The sequence below is a fragment of the Pinus tabuliformis genome, chromosome 1_2 (genome assembly GCF_031772625.1).
Source record: "Pinus tabuliformis cultivar Carrire ecotype Pingquan chromosome 1_2, CPIR1, whole genome shotgun sequence".
Classification (NCBI taxonomy): domain Eukaryota; kingdom Viridiplantae; phylum Streptophyta; class Pinopsida; order Pinales; family Pinaceae; genus Pinus; species Pinus tabuliformis.
Genome location: NC_142298.1, coordinates 910,604,884 through 910,623,139, shown reverse-complemented (window position 1 = coordinate 910,623,139; position 18,256 = coordinate 910,604,884). Strand labels below are relative to the sequence as shown.

General features: G+C 36.8%; 1 protein-coding gene across 2 annotated transcripts in view; it reads right to left on the bottom strand.

The window, feature by feature from the left end:
• Positions 1 to 10,814, bottom strand: part of LOC149208913 (uncharacterized) — an 86,785-nt gene extending 75,971 nt beyond the window's left edge. For both annotated transcript variants that reach the window (XM_089396204.1, XM_089396205.1), the window contains exon 1: positions 10,582 to 10,814. The gene's annotated coding sequence lies outside the window, so the exon portion shown is untranslated. The remainder of the gene's footprint in view (positions 1 to 10,581) is intronic.
• Positions 10,815 to 18,256: the final 7,442 nt, after the last annotated feature.

Below are 18,256 nucleotides of genomic sequence, written 5' to 3'. Positions count from 1 at the left end.
ATCAAATTATATAACAAAAAAAGCCCTAGCCAGAATAGAAACCCTTGGGTAAAAATTGCCCTAGTACACTACAACACAGGTCTCAAGAAGAGAGGACAACTACTGCCACAAGTGACAAGAAGAGGCTTGATATCTCACTGCTCTACATTCTAAAGTAGTATAAAATCTATGGACCTCCATCTGCCAATTGCATCCTTAATCAAACAGGACAACTAGAAAGTAGGACTCAGGAGGTGATCCTCCTTAAAGACTCCTGCCTTACTTGAACACCCAGGGTCTGAGATCTGAGACTAAACCCTTATCTTATGTAAAGTGCATGGCACTTATGGTTGATAAAGTGAAAAATAGTGGAGAGGGAGTTCCCTTATGTTTCAATAAAACTATTTTTGAAAGAATATAATATCACATTTCACCAAACATCTTAAAAATAAGGAGAGATGTAAAACCACTGAATATCCAATATTTCGCATACTAAGTGGCAATGTTGATTTTTTTTGGATATACCCACAGGGATTTGAACTTGGAATCTCACGATTTACATAATACTTCATAACATGGTGGTCGCTAATTAAGCTACCCCCCGTGGGCTATTGCATTGTTGATTGTTGTCTAGTATAGTAAATGCAATTTGAATTTGAATTTCCCAAAATACCTGGTTCAAGAATACAATTTTTATGTGACTATTTGTACCTTCTCTGCACTAATTTGCTTTATTGATGCATGCTTGCTTTATTGATGGGTGCTAGCCTTAGCACTACTAACAGAGATGAATTATCTGCACTAGGGATTTTGATGAAATATATTGCAAAAAAAAGGTGTTTGTCATTTGCGGGAGTTGGGGGACTCCAAGTTGCTGGTGGATTGGGAAAATGATAAATTGCCATATTACGAACTTGGCTCTAGTATTGTATTGGAAAATATGGTAGCCATGGCTGGTATTTTCATCTTGAAAAAGGAATTGGAAATTTGAATTTTTAAATTTGCCGCCCAAATATTTCAAGTCAGCCTCATGATGTTTAAGGTCAATTGGGCCCCCAAGAGGCACTCATTCGACCCCCTCCCCAAGTCTATAAATAAGAAACATTTGCTCCTCATTTGCATACATCGAATTGGTCTTATGCATCTCTAATCCAGCGAAATTGCAATATCAGTTCATCATTAGGTTACCAAAAACATCTAGTTAAAGGGAGGATACGCCATTGCCCATTTCAAAAATTGAAACACAGGGGATATGGCTTGGAAACGATACTAAAATATTTCCAAGTTGTATCCAAAAAACTGGAACGTTTCAAAGTTGTTTCCAGTTGTTTTAGCATGATCCTTAAACATGTCTCGATTTTCTTAAACATATCAACTGCTACAAGGCAAGTTTCCAACCAAAAAGGGTGATTTTTAACATGAAAAAACAAATAAATAACCCTCAAGGCAAACTATGAATCCTTATAACTATAATGAACCTCAAAGTGTATAAAATCTAGATTGAAACCCTAACCCTAAATTTAATAATGTAATTTCCTTTACAAGTTTGTCCAATGCTTTCATTTTGATTCTTCACATTGCCTGGAATCATCAATAACAATATCACATATGCATTTATAGTAAGTAGACTTAGATAGAATTTTTGAAATGTTTTCAAACATGCATAACTATTTTAACGAAGGCATGCCTTGAATACACCTTATCACATGTAATATTGACAACTCCACACTAGAAACATAAGCTGAAATTACAACTCTAGTTGCCAACATCATCAATGTGGAATGAAGAATGTAGGTTATAAATCTTCAATTTATTCCCACCCAAAAAGTATGGCTAAACAATTTATGTTAATGAAAGAACTCTAAATGACATATCCTTTATCCTATAGTAACTAAAACAAGTGTTTCTTTACAATACTACTCAAAATATGTCTAGAAATTGATTTGAAATACTTTAATTGTTTCAAAAAATAATCTAAAGCTCAAACTAGCCTTCTATTAATACTCAAATGTTATCAATATTGGACATCTTCAATTGCCTTCATTATGTGGCTTGAGATTTCTATTAAGTTCGCACCTACTCATATTGTTGTAGAGAAGACCTTGTACACAAAATATCATATTCTACTAGGGGATAATGCATCTACACTGTTCTCTAAAGGTGGGGTTGAGACTAATTTTATTTTAAAATCTCTTGCTTTCCTTTGAAGTATTGAAGCGAGCATTCTCCACCTCCTTTACAAATTACAAAGAGATGTGTAATATGGTTTGCTTGCTTGTTAGAAAAAACTAGCTTATTGGACTTGGTATATATTTATTTATTATTAATATTTATTTATAATAATTTAATACGATTATTCAGATTTAATTATTTAAATCGTAATAATATCATTAACCTTAATACTCTTATTATTATTATTATTACGCTTACTATTATGATTTGTATTTTTTATATTAAATTTATATTTATTTATATTATATTTATTATATTTTCTTTTTATATTCTTTTTCCCTTTACTACATACCCTATCCTCTCATTTATTCTAATTCTTTATTATTTCCCTCCTAACTATTAATTTCTTTGACCTTTGATCTACTCCTCTAGTTCTTAGGACTCCTCCCCCTTTTTATACCCTTGTTGGATCATATTCTCTTCATTCAATCATCCTAAAGATGAACCACATTGCTTGGTTCAAAACGTGTCGACAATTAAAACATTTATGTGATCGATCTAAAAGACAAATTTATAAATAACTCTACTCACAAAAGCCTCCATTCAAACATAAACTATACTTTTTGAAAGAAAACAAAAGGACAATGAAGTTTTGTCATCTTACTCACTCCTTTCAACCATCTATTTGTAGTCCACCACAACCATATTTAAGAGTCTACAATCTAGACCCAAAAACTACCTCTATAATATAGCACGCTACCCATGGAAAAAACCTTCAAGACAACAGCCTCATCCTACCAACAGACCATTCATCGCAAACCATCAGAAACACACTACAAGAAGTCCTCAATGTTTGACCACATCACCACCTTGCCCAAGTCCATGGCAAGAGATAAACAATGTCATACCCAACCAATGCAAGTAGGGCACTATCATTGTCCCCACCAATGACATGCTCGTGCTCGTGCTCGTGCTTGTGCTTGCATTTGCAGCGATGCTTGCAAAAGTGGTAGGGGCCAAGTGTAAATCCTTGCCAACTTTGGCAAAATAGATACCCCACTTACAATTTATTAGCCAAAGGGTGACTTTTATAGTGTGGCGAGATGTTTATAACCATTGAATATCTCATGTCAAACATTGTCGCACACTTGTCTTGACCAAGAGCATTTGGTCAAAAAAATCCACGGAGGAAAATTAAACTCAAATATGAAGCAATGGGTGCAAAGTAGAGTGCAAAAAGTGTATCAGTATGCCATACTTTGTAACCTATGTGTATACCATATATTTTACATTTGAGTTTCGCATGCATTTGACGGTCTTTACTACTTGTGTATTTTATATTTTTGTCTAATTGACAATATCCATTATAAGCAATGGATTAATTTTTATTCTAAGATAGTTTTGTGTAGATACTAAGATAGCTAGTCCCCACTGGCCATCCCGTCGCCATAAGGATCAATACAAGTTTAGTAAGTTTTTCTATACATAGACTGCGAGTGTGCGAGCAATCGAGAAGGTACATTGGCACGGTGGTTTACACATCCACATACTTGGAGCTTCAATTATGGTAGCAGTTGGGTAGGAACAACACTATAATGTTAAGAAGTGAGAGGATAGCCACAACGCAGCTGACTGAAGGAGCTTGGATCCACTTATAATCTACCAACGATGGCAGTTTTCCTTCAGGGGTTTCAACTCCGGGATATGGCAAACATGCACACAAAGGCCATAATTCTCGTAGTGCATCACAACAGTTGGAGGTTGCCTGCGTTCTTGCACATCACTCCTTTCCATGAATCTTTTTTATTCTGGTTCAGCTTCTTCATCCTTTTTCCCTGCAACTATTTTCAAGATTTGCATCATTTTATGTTCTCTTCATTATCCTCTACATGTTATTTCGGTTTCTAGTCCTCTATCCCCTTCCTCGACCTTGTGTTCTTCGGGGGCCATCTCTCGTCAACTTCTCTCTAAGCTTTCCTCCTTTCTGAAGGTTCTAACCCCATAGAAAAATTAACTGCAAACAAATTTTCAAAAAGAACATAAAAAATATATATAATAGCAAAAACAAAAATATACATAGATTTTTCTCATGGAACCCATTACCGAGAGAACCATACTGATTTTTCAGTATATTCCTTTCAATGTAACAATACATTATATAACATGCCAAAGCATTCATACACCCCCAATCCATTAACCCTTGCCCTCTCTTCTATTCTTGCCCAGACTTTCCTAGTTTTACCCTTTGTTGTCATCTTTACCCATCTTTCGGCCCTCCACCTATTTCTTTTGCGCACTCCCTCTCTCCTTGCCTTATCCCTCCCCCCCTTGTATCCCTTGTTGTTGCTCCCTTCTCCATAATGATTCTGCATCGACTAGTTGGACCTTCACATCGCGACTGAAGAGACAAACCTGGGGCTCCCTCTTCTCCTGTATTTAACCCCCTTACCCTGAGAGGCACCCGCACTCAATCCTCCACTAGAGCCGCTGTGGAGAATATAGAGATATAAAACTTGAAGTCATCCAGAGGGCAATCTCAGATGTAGAAGAGTAAGTCCAGCAAGCTCGCAAGTTTATTCCTAACACTCACGTGGAGTGGGAAACCAGAGATTGGATCCCTGATGTTAGCAATTCCACTAGAGCTAGAGCCAAAACATTTTCCTACATGCAAACTATTAACTTTTATTCGCATGTTAAAACTCTCATGGTAAGTGTTCTCACCAACAAAGCGACCACTCAATAGGAACTTATCATCTACATGGTCGAGCTCCTAGAAAAAATGAAAAGTGTAACTAGGAAAGTCACTCTGTTGGCCAAGCGAATCACTAGCACCGAGCCCTCATCGTTAGACATTGATGGTGATCCTTAGTTGCTTGATCAAGCACATAATCTAGCTGAACAAGATATTTCAAGGCTCGAGCTCAGGCAATATCTTATTTTTCAATGTGGCTATGTTTATCAATTTATGCAGGGTTGTCTATGTAGTTTTTCTTCATGTCTAAATGCAATCAATTATCAGAATCGAACCGATAGACCCCCTGAACCAAAACCAGTAAAAAAACCGGACCAAAACCACATAAGATATTCAAATTTTAAAGAAAAACTTATATATCCATGTGCATCCATATGAAACCAAACCATTTATACACAAATAAGCAGAAGTTCTCATGACCACCTTCAAACATTCTGAGTCATTTCATGTTAATGTCAAAAATTTAAGTGAAAAGATGAAAATGAATGATAAAGGAGATTGTCACACTTTTACTTTAAGAATTTTACATTACCATGAACTCCGTAGCATTATTAGTGCAATATGGTCAAAGATTTTGCTTCCCCTCTCATAAATCATTGCTTTTTCAACAAAACCAGTGTCATACAAAACCAGCCAGTTCGATACCAAACCAGCCGATTCAGTGAAAAAAAGGCCGATTTGGTACTGAATTGGCCAAAAATGGTCTAGTTCATCGATCAGAACCGTTTTTGTCCTCCAATCGATCAAAATGGCCAGTTCAAACTAGTTCGATCTGATTCTGATAACATTGAGATCAGCATATTAGAAACAATAAAAACTATCTAAAAAATTGAGTTTATGCTATTGGTCTAGTTTCCCTTACGGCAAACCAGTGGAGTCTATCAATATTGTAAATATGTGTTTTTTGCAATAATATAATATCTCTAACCTTAAAAAAAGCTAGGACAAGTAACCTTCCATGCTTTAAATTTTTCATATTGGAAATAGATTGTAGTATACCATGACAATAACACTTATGTACAATAAATTTTAGCTTCACATGATAGGAAATGGTCAATCCCTTAGGTTGGTTGCCTTTATTGCTAGCCTCACTCGATGTCCCTATTAGGACAGGTGCCTTAAGGAAACTCTCATTTGTTGCATATTAGAAGGATCTTAGAAGGTAGTTAGTTACTAATAGCAGGATTGCTACCAATCTCCTATAAGCAATTGTGTTTGTCTCAAAAAACTTCCAAAGGTGATGGTGTATAGATCTCTTGGCCATTCATAATTATGTAGCCATTCATTTACTCCTAATTTTTATGCACGGTATAATATGTTATTCAACACAACCTTTGATAGGGGGCCACACTGTCCACATTAGATTCAAACTTATACTTGAAAACATATTACTCATGCTTCCATGGCATATATTCAAAATCATAATTTGCACCACATCCACATGGAATATATATATGGGCAAATTTCCCTGCAAATTTACTTGTACTAGCCCAACTTTCCTTTTTGAAGGCTCGCCATGTTTGCTCAAAATGCAAGCTTGTAGAGCTCATGCCGTACATTCCCGCACTGCCAAAGGACCTGCTAGTCATGAGCCCTACAAACTTCCATGAAATGACAACCAATTATAGGAAAGGCCATTCATAACTACTCAACTAATTATCATACCCAAATTTGGTAGCCACCTTTGCCTGCCTGCCTATTTTTTAATGGCAAGTTTCACGCTTGACCCTGCACTTCAATTGTTGTTGAACCATGCTTCCACACCACATATCCTAATAAATATGATTTTCTCTAGTTTCTATGCACAATATATTATATTATTCCACCCAACTTTTGACAATGGATTTCACTCCCCACTTTTTCTTAAACCTTTAAACTAATGTTTGAAAATAAATTACACATGCTACCATGCAAAATCTACTATAAATTATCATATGTACCTAGTTCAAATGCATTATATATAAGGATAAAGTTCCCTGCACAATTATTTGTATTGCCTAACTTTTCTTTTTGCAAGCTCACCATGTCACCCTAGAAAAATGATATATGCAAACCTAAAGATTGCGTACCATACAAACCCACCATGCAAGTCAAGAACAATATTGCAAGAACCCCCCCCCCCCCCCACCCAGAATTGTCCTCCCCACCCGGTTCAGGAGGCAAATTCGCATCTCGAATGGATCTGCCAGCAATCCTCAAGCAAAACCACATTTATAATTCTGCCCTTTTTCACAATTCCTGGACTTTCGGAACTATGATGGTTCTGAACTATCATTCTGCAAAGCCTGAACCGTGGTTCCACAGCCCCAAATCGCAGTTCCCCCACAATTCCAAAAACTACTCACACAATTCCATGGGGTTTTTTTAAGGGAATTTTTGAATTGTTACTTTAGGAACTATGCTTCCCCAACACTTCCAAGCTGCCCCTTGATTCTCCCTAGACACTTTTGCTCTGTAATGGTAATGTTAAATTCTTAATTTATCCCTTTAATTTAATTTTTAACATTACCGTGAAATGACTCAGGATGTTTGAGAGTGGTTCCAAACTCATTGAACTTCATAAGGAGAAAATAGAATTTCATATCCCATTCAAAAATTCAACAGACTTAACAATTTTCAGGATTTCAGGCTCAATGGGATTGTGGCTGCGTGGCATTTCATTAGATTATATCATGTATCACCATATCATGTATGGGGGTATGTGATTGGCATTTAATCAAGAGCACCAAGCCCTATACATACCCTAGTGTTAGTGGTGTTGATTGTTGAACTCCTTTGTCATGGCCTTAGCAAAAATGTACCCTTCACTCAAGTCAAAATCATTGATCAAAAATGTTAAAGCCTTTTCTACCATATCATAAGGCTTGGATTAGGCTGTTTGATCAAAATTGGGCAACGTTGACTGACATCCCTAGAGAATCAAAGTAGAGGCAAAGGCTAGCCAAGAGCAAAGGAATATAGATTCTAGATGGTTGATGCATCCAAATGATTGATCCTCAAATCATTAATCATTGATGTACAATGGATGCCATATCAATCTTGATTTATGTACAAATATGCATGTTTTCATATCTTCTACAACTAATTTGGTATTTTCATATTTTCTACAACTATTTATATTTTAGATACTTCCAACAATTTTTGGAAAATGACACTTCAAACGCTTCGCTTCGAAAAAAACATCTTTGCTTCGTGCAACATTGCATGAGCCATACAAACTTCCAAACCATTACAACGAGCATGAGGAGGAAAAGATTAAAAATTATTACTATCTAACAAATTCTTGTATCCAAGATTAAAATTTGGCAGATACCTTTTCCTGACAGCTTATTTTTTATGGCAGGGTTTTGCTCTTGGACTTGGAGGCATGAAAGCACTCTGAGCATGTGACATATGAGCCCACAATACCCAAAGGACCTGCAATGTCTGAGCCCTATGAACTTACAAGACATGACAGCCAAGACAAGGATGAACAAACACCCATAAAAGAGATCATGCATACATATGTGTGTGTAGCATCTTAAGAATTTTCAGGATTTCATGTTTTTGAACCTCAGATAAGATTGGTTAACATTTTTGAGCTGTAACATATAGAAACCAATTAGAAGCAAGTTATCTACCAAATTTCAAGCTTGCTTCTACCCTTTTATAGCTAGTAGCTGTTTAAGTATGTTTATTTCATTCTTGGTAACATGTATGACCCCTGTTATTTAAATTTAAAATGTCTTGCTGTTATGCTATAATGAACTTTGTGTGGTTTCCAGACCCGTTGACTAGTTTGCTTGCTTGTGCTTATCGATGTAGTTTTCCCCCTTCGTTGGTAGCTCCTCAATTCCATTTTTTTGGGAGGATAGTGGCACGTCAAAGTCACACAACTTGAACCCAGCAATGACTTGGTGGCAAATGCAAAGTGGAAAAGTCTACTTCTTAATCCGCAATAACTAGGCTTATTAAAATCAAGGAACATACAACCTAAAAAACAGGAAACATAAACTCACCAAAACTTATTGATCAAAACTGGGTCTGACCAATTTTGACTGAGAGGAGAGTTAAATTGTACCCACATAGTTGTAATGAGTCCTGTTTCTATGTGGCATGCACATTTTTGTTGGACAACTCTTTATGGCAAAGGCAAGTGCAAAGTGAATTTTGCAACTGGGCAATAAATCACCAGCTTACTAAATAATCAGGGAATATGCTCTAAAAAATCATATAACATAAGCTCGGCAAAACTTATAGAACAAAACAATATCCGACTGGTCCAAAGGGTTGCATCCATCAGTAAAAAATGAGAAGTTTTTTTTACCAGTGACCAAAGTTCAATTCCCAGGAGGGTGTGTCCAAACCCTGAGGTTGGCATCGGGACGCCCAAATATGGTGGTCAAACGTGTGAGGCATCTATTGCACTCTCCATACCCACATAAGCGGATCAATGCCTGCCCTCCTGTAAACGGATCAAAGCCTGCCCTCTTAAACGGATCAAAGCCTGCCCTCTTGTCTTGTCATCCTTGAGACAAGACACTAACCATCATTATAGCTACTGCCATAAAGCACGAGAAACTGAAATTTCGCTTGCTGCCTTGTATTCATAGCTTCGGAATATTTGGTTCTGAAACCCTTCTTCCGAAATGTTTTGCCATGTCATTTTAATGCTATTCCAATATGTAAGGGCAGTATGTCTGTCAGGCCTAGCATGGCGGGAACTGGAAAGTCAGGAACATGAAACATTTGAAGCCAGAATATTTGCTTTTCAGGATAGACTACGCACAATCCCAAAACTTTGTATCAGAAGCTCTACAGCTAGGCCAAAGCCTGTTAACTATTTTTTAACAGTGATTGACAGATTTTTGCCAGCAATTTTGACTGAGAAAGCAGTTAATTTATACTAAAAGAGTTATAAAGAGTCCCGTTCCTGTATGTCATGTACATTGTTGCTGGGCAACTCTTTAATGCAGTGGCACAGAGATTATAGTTGTAGCTTACTTTTAAAATTTCCTAATAAACTTTCTTGACTTTGCTGTGGCTCAATTTTGTACAAGTCTCAGTGTCTGACAAATGCATTTTTCCAGTGTCAGCACAGCATCTGGTAACTTGCTATATCCCACAAACGACCTAGGTAAATTTTAATGCTATCCACCGAATCGAAACACCGTGTGCATTCTATGCACTTAACCTGAGCAAAATCGTATTGGGGGTAAACATCCTTAGCAATATAACTTACAGAAACTTACGAATGACAGAGTCGAAGCAGATCTTGTAACTTAGAAAGATTGTAATCAAAAGCTCAACATTATTTATAGGGCTCATTCAAACTGAAACTCGTGCATATTGAAAAAAATTAAATAAAATAGCAGTGAAACCCTAATGTGCTCCAACTCTCCATCAGCAGTAAAATATTTAGGACAAACATATTAAAAAATTATAAACAAATAAAAGAATTGAAGATAAAGCCTGCAAATTCTTGAAGTAGCTGAAGCTACCTATTGAACTATAGAAAAATAATAATTTTCAGTAGAATCTAATGGCAGGTTGAAATTATTTCGGCGCAGATTCCAAAAACAGAATAAGGCCGATTCCCATCCATCTTTTCGGAAACTCGAACAGTTTCTATCCTCCGGGGAGAATTTAGAAGGCGAAAATGTCAAAATAAAGCCAAATTCAACCGCGAAAAAACTCACCTGCACCAAATTTACAGGTGCCCTGGATCTCAGACATACAAGAAACGCGAATTCAGTCCGATCGGAGGAAACATCTGGAGATTTGAGATGGCTGGGTGGGGCGAACGAAGTTGGGACCCTTACAACGAGGGTTTATATGGCCGCACATCCCCCAAATCCGTTTTAAATGGAAATGAACGTGTTGGTATGGCGAAAACGTGTTTCTGAATGTGGTTTACTCTGTTGATTTTCTATCTTTCAATAGTTGATTTTATTCCCTCCATTATATTTTACTTTTTAGCGTTGCGAATTATAATAATAATAAATACGTAAATAGCCAGAGAAAATATGTATCATTAATTAATAATAGGTAGAATTTCCATATAATAGAATCGAAATATAATAAGTTTTAAAACTTTTATCAAGAGAAAATATGTATCAATAAATACATATTTTTGTATTTTTTTCTTTTATATATCTTTTAATAGTAGGTAGAATTTCCATGGAAACATAATAAGTTTTAAAACTTACATCATCATATATTTTCAAAATGTTTTTTAATAATTATGGTTGAGTAAGGAAACACACACTCATATACATAGTGTGCTTTATAAGTAGTTGAAAATGTTCAAATAGATAAACATGTTGTATTTTAGGAGAATTAATTCATTAGTGAATGATTATTTTATGATAATTTATTTTTGAGATAAAGGTTTAATGTTTTGTTTGGTTAACATTTTGATTGGTGAAATTATATAAAATTAAAAATATAAATTAAATTAATTAATAATTATAATTATTAATAAAATAATTTTTTGAATTAAATTACATAAAAATAAAATAAAAAACATAAATTTAATAATTATATTTATAATTACAATTAATTTTAACTTTGGGTACGAGATCAAATCTCTTTTCACTCTAAAAGAGGTTTGCATATCAACAGATTTGATCCCTTTGGCCGCTTTGTGATTGAGAGTTAAAATGGATCTAGGCTCATTTAATTTCTCCCTTTCAATAGGCTACATTCCAGATGGATCATTTTTCTTTTTATTATTATTTTATTTTTATTTGTTATTTTATTTTATTTTTTCTTTATTTTTTTTTACCTAGTTAAAATGTTTACATTACATTTAATCTTTTTAGTTGATTTTATTTTTTTTATATAATTTGACTTAGTCAAAATGTTAAACATTACATTACAACATTTCTACCATATTGGGCTCGAGAAAACCTCTCAACACAATAATTAATAAACTCTATGGTTAGGGGAAGGTTGGAGCGGAAGGGGCCATTTTTTGGTCCCGGTGAAAAATGGTTTCTCAATTTGCTTAGGGACTTGGAATAGCCACTAATAACCAAGCAAAGTTTCTAGCCCTATGGAAGGGATTAGAGATTGCCAAGGACTGTAAAATATCTAAAATAAATGTCTTCCTGGACTCAATGCTCACCATATGACAGTTCACCAGAGCCAAGAAGACCATTAGCAGTGAATCTGTGACCCTAAGTTAAAGGATCCTTGCCTCAATATCTCATTTTGAACAGGTGAATTTCTATCATGTGTTTAGACACCTAAACGTGGTTGTTAAGGAACTTACTAAAAAGGGTGCTAGCATGAACCAGGGATAAATATAATTAAACTAGAGATGGGTTTTTCTCTCCAATCCCTTGACATGTTGAGTACTCAAAGTATAAACTTGACATTGTGGGAGAGAACTTTCTGCCACTCTCTCCACCCTCTGAAAATATTGTGCATGTCAATGATCAATCAATTATTATCCAATGGAATACAGAACCTAGCAACATTATTTTTCCCAGTCATCCCTTCCTCATCTCTAGTCTTGAATTATCAAGGTTCTCCCTAGGTGTCAAGCAATGGTGTACAGGTGGCCTCCCTCTCCAACATCATTCCTTATTAGAGGTCTTGTCTATTTATTTTGCAGGAGGTATGGGTCATTATAGTTTCACCTGGTTGTGACACTCAATGCAATTTGCCTGAGAATGAAGTTAATTCCTCCATCCTATATCATCCCTTTAACATCGCCCATCCACATAGGTGAAACTCCTATGGAATCTTGGGTCTTATCGTTGCAGGATGGTTTATGTCAGAGCTTGGGCTTTCTCAATATACTAATCCTTCCAAGCCTTCAACTTTCATCATGTTATATTGCAGTTGTTCTATGTACCTTGGCTTGTCATTCTCCCTTCCAATTATCTCGCTAGACTAAGGTTGTTGAAGCGATTATTCTTGTTCTAAACCATAGAGTTATGAGCCCTCAATTTAGAATGGCACGCAATTCTAACTCTCAAGAGAACAAGGATATGTCGACTGTGATTAATAAGTTGTTGGACGCCTCCCAGGATTTACTTGTCTCTATTCAAAAGCTTGAAGACATGGTCGAGAGGCAAAGGTGCTCCTTCCAGCTCTTCTTAGAGCCCAAGTTACTCTCTCATCATGCCAAAATGGAAGACTCTTTAGATGGTATGAAGGAGGAAATTCACTTACTTACCTCTTGGGTGGCTATGCTGGAAGTCTCCTCATCCATTGGTGCAAGAGTGATACATGGAGGTACTGGTTGAGCTATTGCATACCGCAAAAGGACTTGTCGTCCTAGAGGGCCCGAAGAGGGTGGTCGTAGCACTAGGTGAACTTTGCTTTTTGTCCTAGAGACCATTTTGGTTATGTGGTCGGTTTTAGTTAACTCTACCTATTTGCTATGATTTTTTGTAAATGCATTTTCATGCTTGGGTCTTTCTGCAGAATATATAGTGGCTATATTTTCTACATGAACTGGTTTATCATCTCAAGGGCTAGTAAACTCTTTGTTTATTATGATGAAGATATGTATTTTGTATCAAGTACCAGATGTAAGGGTTCTAGACCCTCTCCCGACTTTTATTAATATAAATATCCTTACTCATTCCATTAAAAAAAACTCCAAGGGTTAGCTTAAGTGGTCTGGAGCTAGACGTGAAGTTCTTTGACATTGTTGATTATCACGAGTTCAACTCTCCTCGATACCCTTAAGGCGAGGCCCCATAATCAAGGCCGACAATTTACCCAGTTTACCATCCATGAAATGTGGAGAAGTACTCTGGGGTTTTTCGTGCTTTCATTCCAAGTAATAATAATACTAATAAATATAATTATAATTAATAATTGCCTTGAAGGGGCAACTCAATCGGTGATCAAAGTGATATGAAATCATGGAAACTAAGAGATCCAAGGTTCAATCCCCCTATTGTAACCTGGTCTATGGAGAGGATAGGTCGTAGGCCCCAAAGATATAGTGGTGACAACCGAAATCGACATTGTAGCACGCAAGTACAAGACTGACCCAGTTGTTAGATATAAGTGGACATAGGCTTGTGTGTGGAATAAAACATGTGCGGAAGAGGGGTATGTGTGAGAGAACCTTTACTCCGCACACATCTTCGACTTCGTACACATGTTGTTCCACACAACTACTTCCGCAATTGGATCTTTTCTATAAAAAAATGTCACCTTAAAAAACATTTTGTATATAGGTTTAATTAAAGTTTTCAAATGCATAAGCTTTTAAATTTGTAGTGTTTGGAATAAAGGATGTGTGAAAGATGAGTATGTGAGTGAGAACCTTTATTCCACACACATCCCCGACTTCATAACTATTGTTCCGTACAACTACTTTTGCAATTAGATCTGTAACAACCCTGGTTAAAATTCCATGTCAAAAATATAAGACCACGGTCATGGGACATGTATTCCAAGTTTAATGGTGGGCAAAACGTCCTAGTGTGGGTGTTCACTTCGGTTTATTATGGCTAAGGAAATTGGCAAAGGCAATGACGAAAGCTTTGGAAAGGCAAAATGGCATTTTGGCACATCTATTTATGAAAATAAAGGAAATTAGGAGAAAAGGGAGGTGAAAGATCACATGTTGCATGTGAGGAGGAAATTGAAGGAAAATAATACATGAAGAAAACAGAGGCCTCATTGATAAAAAGGCTTCTGAGGGTCAGTGGGCAAGCTTGGTTAGTTCAGTTTTGGAGGTCTCTCCATATTCTCTCTCTCATACTCTTGGACACTTTGAGTTTCTTGGAGAACTCTTGGAGGGGTGTGGCATGCTTAGAGTTTTGGAGTAAGAAGGCAAAGGAAGAGCAGGAAAGCACAAGAGGATATTGAGATCAGTAGCTACAACGGGTTTTGCTTTTAGGTACCGAGTTGCATGTATGTTTTCCTCACTAGTTTTGGCATGCATGGCATATGCATGTGGTTTATTGGTCATGATCTGTCACTAGCATGTTGCCGGGATTGACAGTGGATTTGCCTAGCCTTGCCATTTCCTGGATAGCCATGGTGATTATGGATTTATTTCCTTGTTTTGTTTTGGTTGGTTCTCATGTTTCCTTTAGCTTGGGCTGAGTTACTAGTTCCTGGAAGCCCTAGTTGGAAAAAGGCTCTGGAAGCCCTATGGTTGGGTGAAACATGGTAGTCCCATTCCGAGTTTGGATTTTGCATCATCAACATGAGGTTATTTATCCTTGTATTTCTACGAGTATTATATTGGTTTATATGTGGATCATATGGTTGTGATTTCCTTGGTATTTATGTTATTATCATGTTGGTTACGTATATGTTTTATGAAAATAGCTATGCATGGCTCTCGTCATGTTTTTACTTGTAAATGAATGAACAATGTATCTACGGCCTAATGGATGAAATGGCAGCTAATGTGTTGAGCATCAATGTTGCAAGTCTCCTCTTCCATTGCTGCAAGAGCGATACATGGAGGTACTGGTTTTGGGGCTCTTGCAGACTACAAAAGGGCTTGTCGTCCTAGAGGGCCTGAAGAGGGTGGTCACAGCACTAAGTGAACTTTGCTTTTTGTCTTGGAGACAATTTTGGTTATGTGGTCGGTTTTAGTTAACTCTATATATTTGTTGTACTTTTTTGTAAATGCATTTTCATGCTTGGGTCTTTTTGCAGAATATATAGTGGCTATATTTTCTATATGAACTGGTTTGTCATCTCAAGGGCTAGTAAACTCTTTGTTTATTATGATGAAGATATGTATTTTGTATCAAATACCAGATGTAACGTTTCTGGACCCTCTCCCATCTTTTATTAATATAAATATCCCTACTCGTTCCATTAATAAAAAAAAAACTCCAAGGGTTAGCTTAAGTGATCTAGAGCTAGACGTGAAGTTCTTTGACATTGTTGATTATCACGGGTTCGACTCTCTTTAATACCTTTAGGGTGAGGCCCCGTAATCAAGGTCGACAGTTTACCCAGTTTACCATCCACAAAATGTGGGGAAGTACTCTGGGGTTTTTCGTGCTTTCATTCCAAGTAATAATAATACTAATAAATATAATTATAATTAATAATTGCCTTGAAGGGGCAACTCAATCGGTGATCAAAGTGATATGAAATCATGGAAACTAAGAGATCCAAGGTTCAATCCCCCTATTGTAACTTGGTCTATGGAGAGGATAGGTCGTAGGCCCCAAAGATATAGTGGTGACAACCGAAATCGACATTGTAGCACGCAAGTACAAGACTGACTCAGTTGTTAGATATAAGTGGACATAGGCTTGTGTGTGGAATAAAAGATGTGCGGAAGAGGGGTATGTGTGAGAGAACCTTTACTCCGCACACATCTTCGACTTCGTACACATGTTGTTCCACACAACTACTTCCGCAATTGGATATTTTCTATAAAAAAATGTCACCTTAAAAAACATTTTGTATATAGGTTTAATTAAAGTTTTCAAATGCATAAGCTTTTAAATTTGTAGTGTTTGGAATAAAGGATGTGTGAAAGAGGAGTATGTGAGTGAGAACCTTTATTCCACACACATCCCCGACTTCATAACTATTGTTCCGTACAACTACTTTTGCAATTAGATCTGTAACAACCCTGGTTAAAATTCCATGTAAAAAATATAAGACCACGGTCATGGGACATGTATTCCAAGATGAGAGGTGGGCAAAACATCTAAGTGTGGGTGTTCACTTCGGTTTATTATGGCTAAGGAAATTGGCAAAGGCTTTTGAAAGGCAAAATGGCATTTTAGCACATTTATTTATGAAAATAAAGGAATTTAGGAGAAAAGGGAGGTGAAAGATCACATGTTGCATGTGAGGAGGAAATTGAAGGAAAATAATGGAAAATGAAGAAAATAGAGCCCTCATTGATAAAAAGGCTTATGAGGATCAATGGGCAAGCTTGTTCAGTTCAGTTTTGGAGCTCTCTCTCTATTCTCCCTCTCTCATACTCTTGGATGCTTAGAGTTTCTTGGAGCACTCTTGGAGGGGTGTGGCATACTTGGAGTTTTGGAGCAAGAATGCAAAGGAAGAGCGGGAAAGCACAAGAGGACATCGAGATTAGCAACTACAATGGGTTTTACTTTCAGGTACCGAGTTGCATGTACATTTTCCTCACTAGTTTTGGCATGCATGGCATATGCATGTGGTTTATTGGTCATGTTCTGTCACTATCATGGAGGATTGCCTGGATTGACAATGGATTTGGCTAGTCTTGTCATTTCCTGGATAGCCATGGTGATTGTGGATTTATTTCCTTGTTTTGTTTTGGTTGGTTCTCATGTTTCCTTTAGCTTGGGTTGAGTTACTAGTTCCTAGAAGCCCTAGTTGGACAAATGCTCTGGAAACTGTGTAACAACTTGGGTTGAGTTACTAGTCCTAGAAGCTTTGGTTGGACAAACGCTCTGGAGGCCTGGGTGGGTAGGAGTTACTAGTCTTGGAAGCCCTGGTTGGACAAACGCTCTAGAAGCCTAGAATAAGATATGGGTTGAGTTACCATAAGTGTTGGGGTGGTTCTCAGGGGTATTGTAGCTAATGTGGAAGGTTTGTATGATGTGTTTTCGTCGATTCCATTTCCTTGAGATCACATAGCAGGTTGAATCCAATCATAGTAGCCTTTCGTCACATGTTGACACCGGTTGGGTGGTTACTCGAATAGAGGTGGGAGGAGGGTGTTATAGAGTGGTATCAGAGCAGGTTCTCCCCTCAGACTAGATGGGCGATGTGTTGGTCATGCATTCATGTCGGTTGCATATGTGTTCCTTATTCTTGTAGTCCATGTGCATGTGTTCCTTATATAATCTTCATGCAATCTTATATACAAATGAGTGTATGGTTGTATATGCATTTGTTATGCATGTGAGTGTCTATATATTGTTATGCATGCATTGTCATGGTTATGGTTGTACATGTATGGTAGGTTAAACACGCATTGTGAGGTCATTGTATGCAATTAGGTCATCATGTTGATATTGGTATGTTATGATGCTAATGTGTTCGCTGAGATAGAGCAAGAGATGCAGATCATCAGAGTGAAGTTGCAACATTGGACCTTGAGGCAAGAGCATGTCGTCATACAGGTTTGTATGTTGGGCATGCAGATATGTAGGTTAAGGATCGTTATATGCATTATGGTTATGTGTTTGCCTTTCATTCTATTGATGTTATGGTTACATACATGATAGATACTAGTTGATTAGTATACTCATACGCACATGTGTCGGATAGTCATGAATGATAGTATCATGTGGTTGTATGCATTGCTATTGTTGTTTTATATTAGATAACTTTATGATTATGTTATATGTTGTTGATGAGTATGTTATAGGTTAACTTGTTGTTGTTTTATGCTAGTGGCTTGATGATTAGGGTTATTACATTAAG